General features: G+C 44.4%; 1 protein-coding gene across 1 annotated transcript in view; it reads right to left on the bottom strand.

Annotated features, from left to right (window-relative positions):
* Positions 1–13,225, bottom strand: part of b4galnt4a (beta-1,4-N-acetyl-galactosaminyl transferase 4a) — a 443,680-nt gene that overhangs the window by 100,230 nt on the left and 330,225 nt on the right. The window lies entirely within an intron of this gene.

A 13,225-nucleotide genomic window follows, 5' to 3' on the forward strand; every position in this document is an offset into this window, starting at 1 on the left:
TTCAACAAGGTGCTGAAAGCATTCTTTAGAAATGTTGGCCCATATTGATAGGATAGCATCTTGCAGTTGATGGAGATTTGTGGGATGCACATCCAGGGCACGAAGCTCCCGTTCCACCACATCCCAAAGATGCTCTATTGGGCTGAGATCTGGTGCCATTTTAGTACAGTGAACTCATTGTCATGTTCAAGAAACCAATTTGAAATGATTTGAGCTTTGTGACATGGTGCATTATCCTGCTGGAAGTAGCCATCAGAGGATGGGTACATGGTGGTCATGAAGGGATGGACATGGTCAGAAACAATACTCAGGTAGCCCGTGGCATTTAAATGATGCCCAATTGGCACTAAGGGGCCTAAAGTGTGCCAAGAAAACATCCCCCACACCATTACACCACCCCACCACCAGCCTGCACAGTGGTAACAAGGCATGATGGATCCATGTTCTCATTCTGTTTACGCCAGAGTTCTGACTCTACCATTTGAATGTCTCAACAGAAATCGAGACTCATCAGACCAGGCAACATTTTTCCAGTCTTCAACTGTCCAATTTTGGTGAGCTCGTGCAAATTGTAGCCTCTTTTTCCTATTTGTAGTGGAGATGAGTGGTACCGGTGGGGTCTTCTGCTGTTGTAGCCCATCCGCCTCAAGGTTGTGCGTGTTGTGGCTTCACAAATGCTTTGCTGCATACCTCGGTTGTAACGAGTGGTTATTTCAGTCAAAGTTGCTCTTCTATCAGCTTGAATCAGTCGGCCCATTCTCCTCTGACCTCTAGCATCAATAAGGCATTTTCGCCCACAGGACTGCCGCATACTGGATGTTTTTCCCTTTTCACACCATTCTTTGTAAACACTATAAAATCCCAGTAACTGAGCAGATTGTGAAATACTCAGACCGGCCCGTCTGGCACCAACAACCATGCCACGCTCAAAATTGCTTAAATCCCCTTTCTGTCCCATTCTGACATTCAGTTTGGAGTTCAGGAGATTGTCTTGACCAGGACCACACCCCTAAATGCATTGAAGCAACTGCCATGTGATTGGTTGATTAGATAATTGCATTAATGAGAAATTGAACAGGTGGTCCTAATAATCCTTTAGGTGAGTGTATGTCGTTACATATTCCTGGATGTCAAGCCTAAAAACAACATAACAACAACAATATTTATCTATATAACACATTTTCATACAAGTGATGTAGCTCAAAGTGCTTTACAGAATGAAGAAAGAGATAAAAAAAAGACAAAATATAAGAATAAAATTACCGTATATACTCATGAATAAGTTCTCCCGCGGATAAGTCGGGACTTGATTTTACTGTATAATTTCTGGTATTTTATAATGTCAGTCGTATAAATCGAATGTGGAAAACTCACGCTATTGGTCCAAGAGATTATGATCTGCTAACGCCCACTTGAGAGAGTAACCACTGGGCACACGGCCAATTTTTCTCTATGTGGGTGCGGCAATGCGCTGTATCAGCGTGTGCTCCTAACTCTCTCTCTATCATATGCCTATGTGAACACATGGTAATACCCGAACTATTCCAAAGCGACGTTTTCCCTGATTTGTGTTTATTGTATCTCACACCCTCATACACCTTTATCGTATGAGCATCCCTTATCTACGATGGAGCATTCGACCAGAAGAAAATAGGAAGCTGGTTTTAAATTAAACATCATTGAAGTAGTGAAAGAAATCGGTAATTGCACTGCTGCAACAAAATCTGATGTGTCTGAGAAACTGGTGCGAGACTGGAGGAGGTGAGAAGATGTAAAAAAATAAATAAAAAATAAGTGTCACATTTTTAAACGAGCATATTATTCGGGGTCTGATTTTATGATTGATTTTTCTGGTTTCATGACCTGACTTATATGTGAGCAAATATGGTAGGTAATACTAATTAACACAGAATAAAAGTAAGGTTCTGATGGCCAGGGAGGACAGAAAAAACAAAAAAGATGGTTGGAGAAAGAAAATAAAAACAAAATCTGCAGGTGTTCCAGGCCACGAGGCATAGCAACCCAGAACGATGGCAGCCATAAGGAAAAAGAAAGAGCAACGTGGGAGAATGAGAATCATGTTTAACACTGGTTAAGACTCAAGGGAACCAAACATAAATACAGAGTCCTTGAACTTCAGAACTTCAGGAATTACATTAGAACACTGTAGACGAGAACAGGCCATTCAGCCCAACAAAGCTCGCCAGTCCTGTCCACTTATTTCTTCCACAAGAACATCAAGTCGAGTTTTGAAAGTCCCTAAAGTCCTACTGTCTACCACACTACTTGGTTCCTTATTACAAGTGTCTATCATTCTTTGTGTAAAGAAAAACTTCCTAATGTTTGTGTGAAATTTCCCCTTAACGAGTTTCCAACTGTGTCCCCGTGTTCTTGATGAACTCATTTTAAAATAACAGTCTCGATCCACTGCACTAATTCCCGTCATGATTTTAAACACTTCAATCATGTCACCGCTTAATCTTCTTTTGCTTAAACTGTAAAGGCTCAGCTCTTTTAATCTTCTCTCCTAACTCAACCTCTGTAGCCCTGGAATCAGCCTTGTCTCTCTTCTCTGGACTTTTTCTTGTGCTGCTATGTCCTTTTCTAACCTGGAGACCAAAAACACACTCAGTACTCCAGATGAGGCCTCACCAGTGTGTTATAAAGCTTGAGCAGAACCTCCTGTGACTTGTACTGTACACATCAAGGCGCTATATAACCTGACATTCTGTTAGCCTTCTTAATGGCTTCTGAACACTGTCGGGAAGTCGATAGCTTAGAGTCCACTATGACTCTTAAATCCTCTCGATTTTCCGACTGCCCGACCGCCATCACGATGTCACACACGTGTGCATGGGAGGCAGCTGAAGTGCTTAGAAAGAACTGATTATACATCTGCCCTTTGCGGTACGCTAACGCCCTTTCTGAGTTCTCTACAGGTCTTCCCCGTGAAATCCCACCAGGAGCCGACATTTCCAAGAAGGACACATCACTTCCGGCACCAAGGATAATGTCACTTCCGGCCCCAAGGATGATGTCACTTCCGGTTCCGGCCCCAAGGATGATGTCACTTCCAGTTCTGGCCCAGAGGATGACATCACTTCCTCCCTCTGTCCTATAAAGACCCCTGCCTTTGCTCTGGCAGGCAGTTCTGTTTTGGACTCTGTTGTGTAAACTACAATACAAATGAATCAAGTACTTTTGCAGCCAGGAAACCGAATTAAACGGGTGGCTGCCCCAAACCTTTCCATGCCTCACGTCTCTCCTTGTTACAACAATCAGATCATTTTTGAAGGCCAAAGAATAGTTGGAAAAAAAATGTAAAAATCATAACCCTGATCATCTGTAATCCAGTAGTCGTAAACACAAGACAGAGGCACAAAATCCAGAAACCAGAAAATCAATACTTGCAAAAATAATGCCGTCTCTAATCGACAATCAATGAACTACTACAGGACCGGCTCCCCAGGCCTCAAATATAAAGGCAGGGGGCGGTCCTTCAGCAGTGACATCAGAGTGGCCCCGCCTCTAGGGAAGTTCCATTCACAAAGCACAAAGAGTGCAGAAGAACACAACATTCATTTAACAAACAATATTAACAAATTTTACATAATTAATGATAACAAAAAATAATATTTCAGAAAAAAGGACAAAAGAAATGAAAATAAACACAATGTGGCTGAAACATAACAGCAGAAAGGTACAAAGAGGAACAAGTGCACAAACCCCCAGATCATTACAGTTGTAATTTATTTTTTGGATCATGTTTGTAATTTTACACTTTTGCTTTATTTAATTTTGCTGTCTTTTTGTCATTTCTCACAACTGCCATTGTGTCATTCCTTGCTTTCAGGTTGCCATGCAGACGTAATTTGTGTTGAGTGACATCTGGCAACATAAACCACGTGAGGGCTATTTAGTCGACATGCAGGTTTTTGGACAAATTCCTAAAATAACACCTCCTCAAGGATGTGTGGCTTATAGTCCATGTTGCCCAAACCTGCTTGTGAGAGGGGAGGGGAGACCCTTGGGTGGAGTGGTGGCTTTGTGGCTAAGAATCTGTGCTGCTATCTGGAAGGTTGCTGGTTGAAACCCCAGTACTGCCAAAAGGGATCCTACTTCGTTGAGTCCTCAAATCAAAGGCCTTCAACCTGGACAACTGCTTCAGAGGTGCTGTGCAATGGCTCACCCAATGGTCTCAAACCCCCAAAGGTCATGCGAAAAGACAATTTCCCCTTGGAGATTAACATCCTTAGCATTAGACTCAAGCATCCCTCAGGCTATAAAAACAGTGCTAAAGGCGTTAGTCATGAGTATCATATGGGCAACGGGATACACGCAAAGACCTGAGGTTTACTTGGGCTGAAAAATTGCCATAAGTGTTAGTACTGAGTATCACTCAGGTAACGGGATAGACGCAAAGACCTGAGGATTACTCGGGCTGAAAAATTGCCATAAGTGTTAGTACGGAGTGACACTCAGGCAACGGGATACATGCAAAGACCTGAGGATTACTCGGGCTGAAAAATTGCCATAAGTGTTAGTACTGATCGTCACTCAGGAAACGGGATAGACGTAAAGACCTGAGGTTTACTCGGGCTGAAAAATTGCCATAAGTGTTAGTACGAAGTGTCACTCAGGCAACGGGATAGACGTAAAGACCTGAGGTTTACTCGGGCTGAAAAATTGCCATAAGTTTTAGTATGGAGTGTCACTCAGGAAACGGGATAGGCATGTCTAACATAAGCATTACCTGGGCAACGGTACAGACGCATCGCCTAGCCTTGTAACGACTTCTCATAAGAAACGCCTCTCATCAGCAGATGATGATGAAGTGAATCTGTCATCGGGCAGTGAAGCCTGAAACGGTCAGTGAAACCGACAGGGATTCTGGGAATCCAAAAGTGACACTCACACCACTCGTGCACGTGCAGTGTGCTGCTCATATTATTATTTTTCATTGTCATTATTATTGTTTTTATCATGATTATACTTTCTACACTTCTGACTTTGTACTTTCAGCTTTTTGAAACAGTTTACAATAAAAAAATGAAATTTAATACAAATTTTGATAAAAAAAAGGAGGTTAATGAAGTATATCAAATCAAATTACACGTTTAGCTCTTTATTTCCTATCTGAAAATCTACGGCCAACTCACCACCACCTCTTCTTCAACATGTGGAAGGCAATGGCACATTGGACACTTTGCTGCATGCAGTTTTTCCCATCTCTGACTTTGTGTCAAAAATGGAAGGTGCCAGTAGCTTACTTTACTTTAGGTGGCAGTGGTCCGCTGGAGACATCCCAGCTTGGACACCCGCAGGATTTCATGGGAACCAGAATCCGGAAGTGCAGCCCTGTCAGGGACCCGGGGTGCCACAAGAGGGTGCTATCAGGGGAGGACAAACAACCCGGAAGCACTCCCCAACAAGTCATACCGGGTTAAGACCAGCAAAAAAGGAGCTTCCTGACTCTGACTCCTCGAGATAAGGCAGCGGGCAACACCCAACTGGAGGGGATAGAGTTTGATTGATTGTATGATTATTGGCTGTGCTTCATTGTACAAAGTGCTTGTTAGGTTAAAAAATGCATTATTTGAACCCGTGACTGTATTGGACATTATTGGGTCTGGGGCTCAGTGGCATCCCCTACTGGTTACAGGATGTTGTTAGTTTTGTTCCTGACCCGCTGAAACTTTGCACTTTATCTAGGCACTACATAACAGATATAATAGATAGATAGATAGATAGATACTGTAGATATATGAAAGGCACTATATGATAGATAGATAGTGATTGATAGATAGTGATTGATAGATAGATATGAAAGGCACTATATAATAGATAGATAGATATGAAAGGCACTATATAATAGATAGATAGTGATCGATAGATAGTGATTGATAGATAGATATGAAGGGCACTATATAATAGATAGATATGAAAGACACTATATAATAGATAGATATGAAAGGCACTATATAATAGATAGATAGATAGATAGATAGATAGTGTGAACGCTGGCCCGGACACAGACAGACATCATATTTTCACCACACACCATTTATTTACACTAATATTTACAAGATTACCGTGCAATCACACCCCAGTCCTCCAGCACCGATCCCCCAAAGTCCAGGCCACACAGTCCTTTTGCCTTTCTTTCCTGGCCGCCTCCAGTCCTCACTCCAGCTCTGTCTTTCTTCCTCCCGACTTTCGCCAATGACTGGAGGGAGGCGGCCCCTTTTATAGGAACCCGGATGGGCTCCAGCTGCTTCCCGGCACTCCTCCGCAGACACGCCCTTGTGTGGTGGAAGTGCCGGCTGCACACCCGGAAGCCATCCGGGTGTCCCCTGTCGTCTTCCCCCCAGCACTTCCTGGTGTGGCGGAAGTGCTGGGCTCCAGGGCTGTTCAGGCAGTGGGGCGCCGCCTGGCGGTGGCCACGGGCCCCTACAGGGCTGGGCTTCCATGCCCCCTACCTGAGGCCACCAATGTAACCAGGGCAGGCACTCCCTCGTGGTCTGATGGAGGTACAGGCCCTCCTCCAGTCCTCCTGGGCATCCCGGCCGGGCTCCTGCCTCGGCCGGATGTGGCAGATGATGGTTTGGAAGTGGGGCGCCGCCTGGCGGTGACCACAGGCCCCTACAGGGCTGGGCTTCCATGCCCTCTACCCGAGGCCACCAGCGTAACCAGGACGGACGCCCCCTCGTGGTCTGGAGGAGGTCTGGAGCCCGGCCAGGTGCCACAATAGATAGATAGATAGATAGATAGATAGATAGATAGATAGATAGATAGATAGATAGATAGATAGATAGATAGATAGATAGATAGATAGATATGAAAGGCACTATATAATAGATAGATAGTGATTGATAGATAGATATGAAAGGCACTATATAATAGATGTCCCCCCGTGGTGTGTTAGCTCAATGCCCATCCCACACTTGGCAGCCCTATGCCAGCTGGGCACCCTGCCTCCACAGCCAATTTACTCATAATGGACAGCTTCTCCTCTTCCCTGTGCCCCGTGTGTCTCCCATAATGAGGGGGTCTCTACTGCAGGGAGCGCCACTGTTATGTCTCCAAAGAGCTGACGACGCTAATCTACTTATCACAACACATTTCTGTCATTTTTCTTTTCCCTTCTAAAGTCCGATTATCATCTTTTAAGCATTTCTGACTACAGACCGGCACGGTTTCAGCGAGCCGATGGTATTCAGCTAAGAATTAGGTAAGGAAAAAAAATGTAGCGGCTAACAGATGTGATTTAATGAAAAGATTGATGTCTTTCAGGAATATTTGAAGAATTACAGCACTCTGTGATTTTATTCTGCGTACCGTCGAAGAGCAAGAGTGTGCAATTAAATGGCATAGGGAGAGCAGGGGGAAGCTTAAGTGGATTCATTTCCTGCTACCCAGGAGGCAGAAAGCTGTCAAAACAGGACATTTTAGGGAACGAAGTAGAAGAATGGAGTGGCGCTGCGACACAACGGCAATGCAGAATTAAAATAAATACTACAATACTTAATCAGGGGGTGCACTAGTGGGTACTGCTGCCAGCTCACACCTCCACGAGCCTGGGTTTTAGCCCTGCGAGTGCCAAGTCACTGTCTGAGTGACAACGTTTGCAAGGCCCACCCAAATCCTTGTGCATTTTTCTCCCGACGGACTGTTTGGTTGTATGAAAGTCGCTATATAAGATTTTAGCTGACTGATAGCCAATCCCTTCACCGAGTCACCTAACCTGCCAGCACTGCTATTTCATCTGGACTGTAGCCTGGCTTTTTAAAGCATGTTGGGATCACAGGGACCACCAGAAGGTGCTGTGTACAATAAACTGTGAGGATGATGAGAATTCACGAGGAGCCGACCGACAGCACAAAGGAGGTCTTAGGAACACATGGGATCACATTCATGTGCTTTTTTTCGGAGCCCTCATTTAGTCTGAGGTACTTTAAAATCAGCCCATGGGGTCACTCAACTGCACTGACCAGCTCACTACAGGGTAACAAGAAGCCACAGCCCACCCCAGTGGACTTTGCTTGAAGACGACAGAAGAGCAGGACCTGATGTCTGTATTTACTAGTATGGCCGCAGAAATTTAGGGGCTCAAGGTCCAGTTTGGCAAGATGAGGACACAGCTTGTTGAGGCTGAGGCACGGGCTCAAGCACATGAAGCCCTCCAACAGGAGCGGTCAAGGGTTCCATTCCAGATGCTGATGCCATTGCAGGACAACAACAACATACAGTCTCATCTGCTAATTTTTGAGTGTATGGCCACCAGGCACCATTGGGAGTGTGAGGACTGGGCAAACACATTGCCGCTGTTCCTGAAGGGGGAGGTGCAAAGGGCCTACTATGGCCTCCAGACGCAGGACGCGCCAATTATGACACCCGCAAAGCCAAAATCCTTAAGAGGCATGGCTTCTGTGCACCAGCAAGCGAGTTTGTACCATGAATGGTGGTTTCACCCCGTGAGGCCATCCAGACGGCAGGGATATGGTCAGTGGGGTAAAGAGGGGCGCTGGCTATGGCCAGATATTAATGATTCAAAACAGCTCGTGGAACAGGTGACCTGTGATCTGCTACTGAAAGACCTCCCCGAATTTCTCGCCCAGCCGGTCAGTAGACAGGCCTATAACAATATGGACGTCTTATTAGAAACCCTGGAAAGGCATTGAGAGGCAGTCCAGACCGAGCATGCAGAAAGGTCAGTGTGTCAAACCCGACAAGGACACATCATCCAGCGAGAGCCTTCCCACTGTGATACATAGCCCCCGTAGCGCACGTCCACCTCACGCTGTTTCAAGTGTTGGCAGGCCGGGTTTGCCAGCATCCCCAATTGTGCGCAACTCAGCGAACCAAAGACTGCGGCTGGGCTAGGGGTGAAAAGCACTGTGCTATCGCTAACCTCTTATTTGTTCCTTGGACAGGAGTGGTGATGGTCAGTGGGCACTGGGTTACCACACTAATAGACACCGGCAGCACCATTTCCATTTGTGGGTTGCCGTTATGCGTTACTGCGACAGCGGCTTACGGGGAAGACCAGTCTGACCAGTATTCATGGTGAAATGCTGGGGTATCGGTCCGTCTCATGTATTATCAGTTATGAAAGCTCCGTGAGGGCATTACAGGTGGTGGTACTGTGAAATCTACCCTTTCTCCGTGATTCTGGGCAAAGAGTGGTATCACACCAACCGCTCCCATTGAAACTTTGGGCCTTGAAGTTTACAGAGGTAATCCGCCACAAACCGTCTCCACGCCGTGTACACATCTGACAATAGAGAATCACATGGCTACCCAGTGTGACATAGTGGAAGATACGACGACCCAACCAGAATCCTCAGAACCCGGGCCTGCAAATTTGTGGTCTAACACTCTGCCCACTGAGGTCAGTCCAGGTCTTCTGAACACTTTACAGTTTCAATTTATGCAAACCCCGGCATCTTTTAAATGGGAACATTGGAATGACGATTCCCTCAAGTTTCCCAAAAATGTAGGCCAACGCATCTTATGTCCCATGCCATCAGGGCCCCATTTTGTTATCAATAATGATTTATTATATTGGGTAGCTGAGCATGAAGGGGAGGTGAGGTCACTGTTATCTGTGAAATGACACACTTCCATCTCCTAGGCACTCATTTGGAAGCTGATAAAACTCTAGAAAAGATTAAACTCTGATTTTATTGGCCAGGAAATCCATGAGGAGGTCTGACGTTTCTACACTTCCTGCATGGAGTGTCAGTTAACTCAGATTCATAGGAAGGACTGTGCTCTGCTGGTTCCCTTTCCCTTAATTGATATCCCCTTTGAGTGTGTAGGAGTTGGCATAGTAGGACCTCTCGATCCCTCAGCGTGAGGACATAAATATATTCTCGTCCTCATATATTATGCTACCCGCTATACTGAGGCTATCCCATTGAGAACAGCCAAGGGTTCTTTGTGTGTGTTGGAATTGCTAAAGAGGTCTTAACAGACAAAGGGATGCCTTTTACCTCGGAAACGTTCAGGGAAATTACCAAATTTCTTAAGATCAAACATTTAAAGACCACAGTATACCATCCTCAAACTGACAGTCTCATAGAGAGGTTTAATCAAACTCTCACACAAATGTTAACGTAAGGTGGTCAGCAATGACAGCAGGAACTGGGACCAGCTCCTCTCCCTTATCTCTTTTGACTATCAGGAGGTGATTCAAACGTTTTCGGGATTCTCTCCCTTTGAGTTACTTTATGGGCATTAACCACAGGGCATACTGGACATTCTAAAGGAAGGATGTAAGGAAGTGGTCCTCCACTTCACTAACATTCTGGAATATACTGCTCAGTTATGCAATAGATTCACTAAAATCAGGCCAATTCTAAAAGGGAATATGGAGAAAAACGCAAGTGGTGCAGGCCCGGTGCCATGATCGTGGTACGGTGCTTCGGCAGTTCTGTCCTGGAGACTGTGACACAGTTCTCGTTCCTACCTCACACTACAAACTGATGGCTCATTGGCAGGCAGGTACAAAGTTAAGAAGCGAAAGCGTCCGAGAGAACAGATTTACCACTTCAACTTTCAATGAAGACAGATCCATACCTGGCCGGACCTCGCTGATTGAGCATGATATTATAACTGATTGTCAGGAAGCACCCTTATCACCTCCTGATGGCAAAATATATTGAAGTGGAGATCAAGCGTATGCTGGACTTGGGTCATAATTCCTGGTACAGTCCCATTGTTTTGGTCCCTACGCCCAATGGAAGTTGGATGCTTTTATCACCTTAATCAAGTCTCCCGATTCAACGCTTACCTGATGCTTTGTGTTGACAATCTCTTTAAACGGCTTGGGAAGGGGAAATATTTGACCACTCTTGACACGACGAAGGGGTACTAGCAGGTTCCTTTAACGGGCTCTGCAAAGGTCAAGACAGCGTTTAGCACTCTTAGTGGACATTGGCAATATTATGTTCTTCTATTTGGATTGCACGGTACACCAGCTACGTTCTAACGTCTGATGTTTTGCTAATCAGTTGTAGTGAGCTATGCACTCAGGACGGTCCCGTGCTGGTCTTGTGGTCTCTGCCCGTAGTTACCGTAGTTTCGGTAACAAGATTAACTTTGGGGTTTCGTGCCGGTGCAGTTTATTTGCAGCAGACAGAGACAAAGAGAGACTGGAGTGGGCGTCTGGAATTCAGAGACGGGGAGCAAAGTCTTGTGGTAACTTAGACCACCTTGTGAGGGGTTTAATGGACTTAGTACAGTGGATAATGTGCCAAAACGAATTCTGCATGCAACAGAGAGAGAGAGACACACATAGACATAAAAAACACATATCATTAAAAAATATGGAAACCATTACATTCAGACTGAAGTGCCTTGTCATACTGCATCAAATATTTTAACTCGATGGAACAGAAAATGATAAGTGATGTATGAAAATATTCATACTGCATAATATATATATAAGGAATAGAAAAATCTGGATCAGTATACTGTATATTCAACCATTAATCATTAGCAGAGTCGAGGTCCCTAATTAAAAATAAAATCCCCCGGCCGCAGGTTCAGAAAGCGCACATTGAAAGACACCGCCTGTTTCTTCCATCTTGTGTTCCTTTGGAGAGTTGTGGAGAGGTCTTCAAATCTGATGTGAGGTCTCGCACAGAGTCTATAATAAACAGCTTGTGTTTTACACGGTGATGAGACATTAATTTTCTACTGTCCCGCCTCTGACCGGGTATTCTTCACAGTTTAGTGAATGGAGGATTAATGCTTTTAATAGACAAAGCTGGGTGCGTGACGACTGGCAAGTAGCAACTCTTCTGTACCATCTACATAATTGAGAAAATGAGTTACAGAATGCAGATTAAGACCCCCACCATAGGCCCCAGGGGGTCACATGCATATATTTACACTCTGTGCCCACCACGTATAAAAATAAAACATGCTGGAGGGTGGTCTCTCTCAAAAATTGCGCAGTCACTTGGACATTACATCGAGGGGCAGCGACACAGTGCACGAATAACTGACTAAGTATGTTGTGGGGAAGAGCAAAGGGAGGAGCCACTGAAACAGAAATGGTCCGCCTTTACTTATTACTCACGTATGCCAAGGCACCTTGGGGATCTCCCCCAGGTAGCCCACCCAGGTCACTTGGATGATAGGTCGGCTCATGAGTTTACACAGAGACCAGATACGCATTAGATTTGATTCTACTTACATTTGCTTTTCTTTGTCATGACTTTCTGTACATTTCAGATGGTTACAGTGACTAACATTTACAAAAAACGACAGCAGCACTCATTTGATTTAATGTAACTTAACGATTGCAATCGTTTTATTAAGTCTACATGAGGAGTGACTTTTTCCTCTTTGTTGTGTCTCTTTAAATTTAAGAGGAGTGCGGAGCTGCAAGTCGGTAATTGAGAGGGTGTGAGATGTTGATTGCCGGTGTGCCGCCATTGATGGGCTGAGCAAACTAAGCAGAAACACAAAACAACAACGGAACTCGCTGTGGATAAGTGAAACGTGGGGGTCTGAGCTCGTTCTGCTATTCACTGCAACGGCACTGAGAGCTGAGCGTCGTCCCCTCAGCACACACGCCATACTGCACTGGCACCGACGCTCTGGTATGTCTGCTTTGTTTGTCTGTTTGCATTTTGAGTGCACATTTGTGTTTTGTTTATCTGTTTGTATTTTGATTGTCTATTTTATTTGTGTTTTCTTTATTATAATAAATAATCTCTTTATTTGTGTTCTATTTGTCTGTCTATTTGTGTTTTTTTATTTGAATATATTGTGGTGAACGGCCGGGCTTCAGTCACTTTGCAGATAGACAGATATGAAAGGCACTATATGATAGATAGATAGATAGTGTAGTTGGCAGGATTAGATAGATAGATAGATAGATAGATAGATAGATAGATAGATAGATAGATAGATAGATAGATAGATAAAGGCACTATATAATAGATAGATAGATAGATAGATAGATAGATAGATAGATAGATAGATAGATAGATAGATAGATAGATAGATAGTGTAGTTGGCAGGATTAGATAGATAGCGTAGTTGGCAGGATTAGATAGATAGATAGATAAAGGCACTATATAACAGACAGACAGACAGACAGACAGACAGACAGACAGACAGACAGACAGACAGACAGACAGACAGATAGATAGATAGATAGATAGATAGATAGATAGATAGATAGATAGATAGATAGATAGATAGGCAC

The sequence above is a fragment of the Polypterus senegalus genome, chromosome 1, assembly GCF_016835505.1.
Source record: "Polypterus senegalus isolate Bchr_013 chromosome 1, ASM1683550v1, whole genome shotgun sequence".
Taxonomy (NCBI): domain Eukaryota; kingdom Metazoa; phylum Chordata; class Cladistia; order Polypteriformes; family Polypteridae; genus Polypterus; species Polypterus senegalus.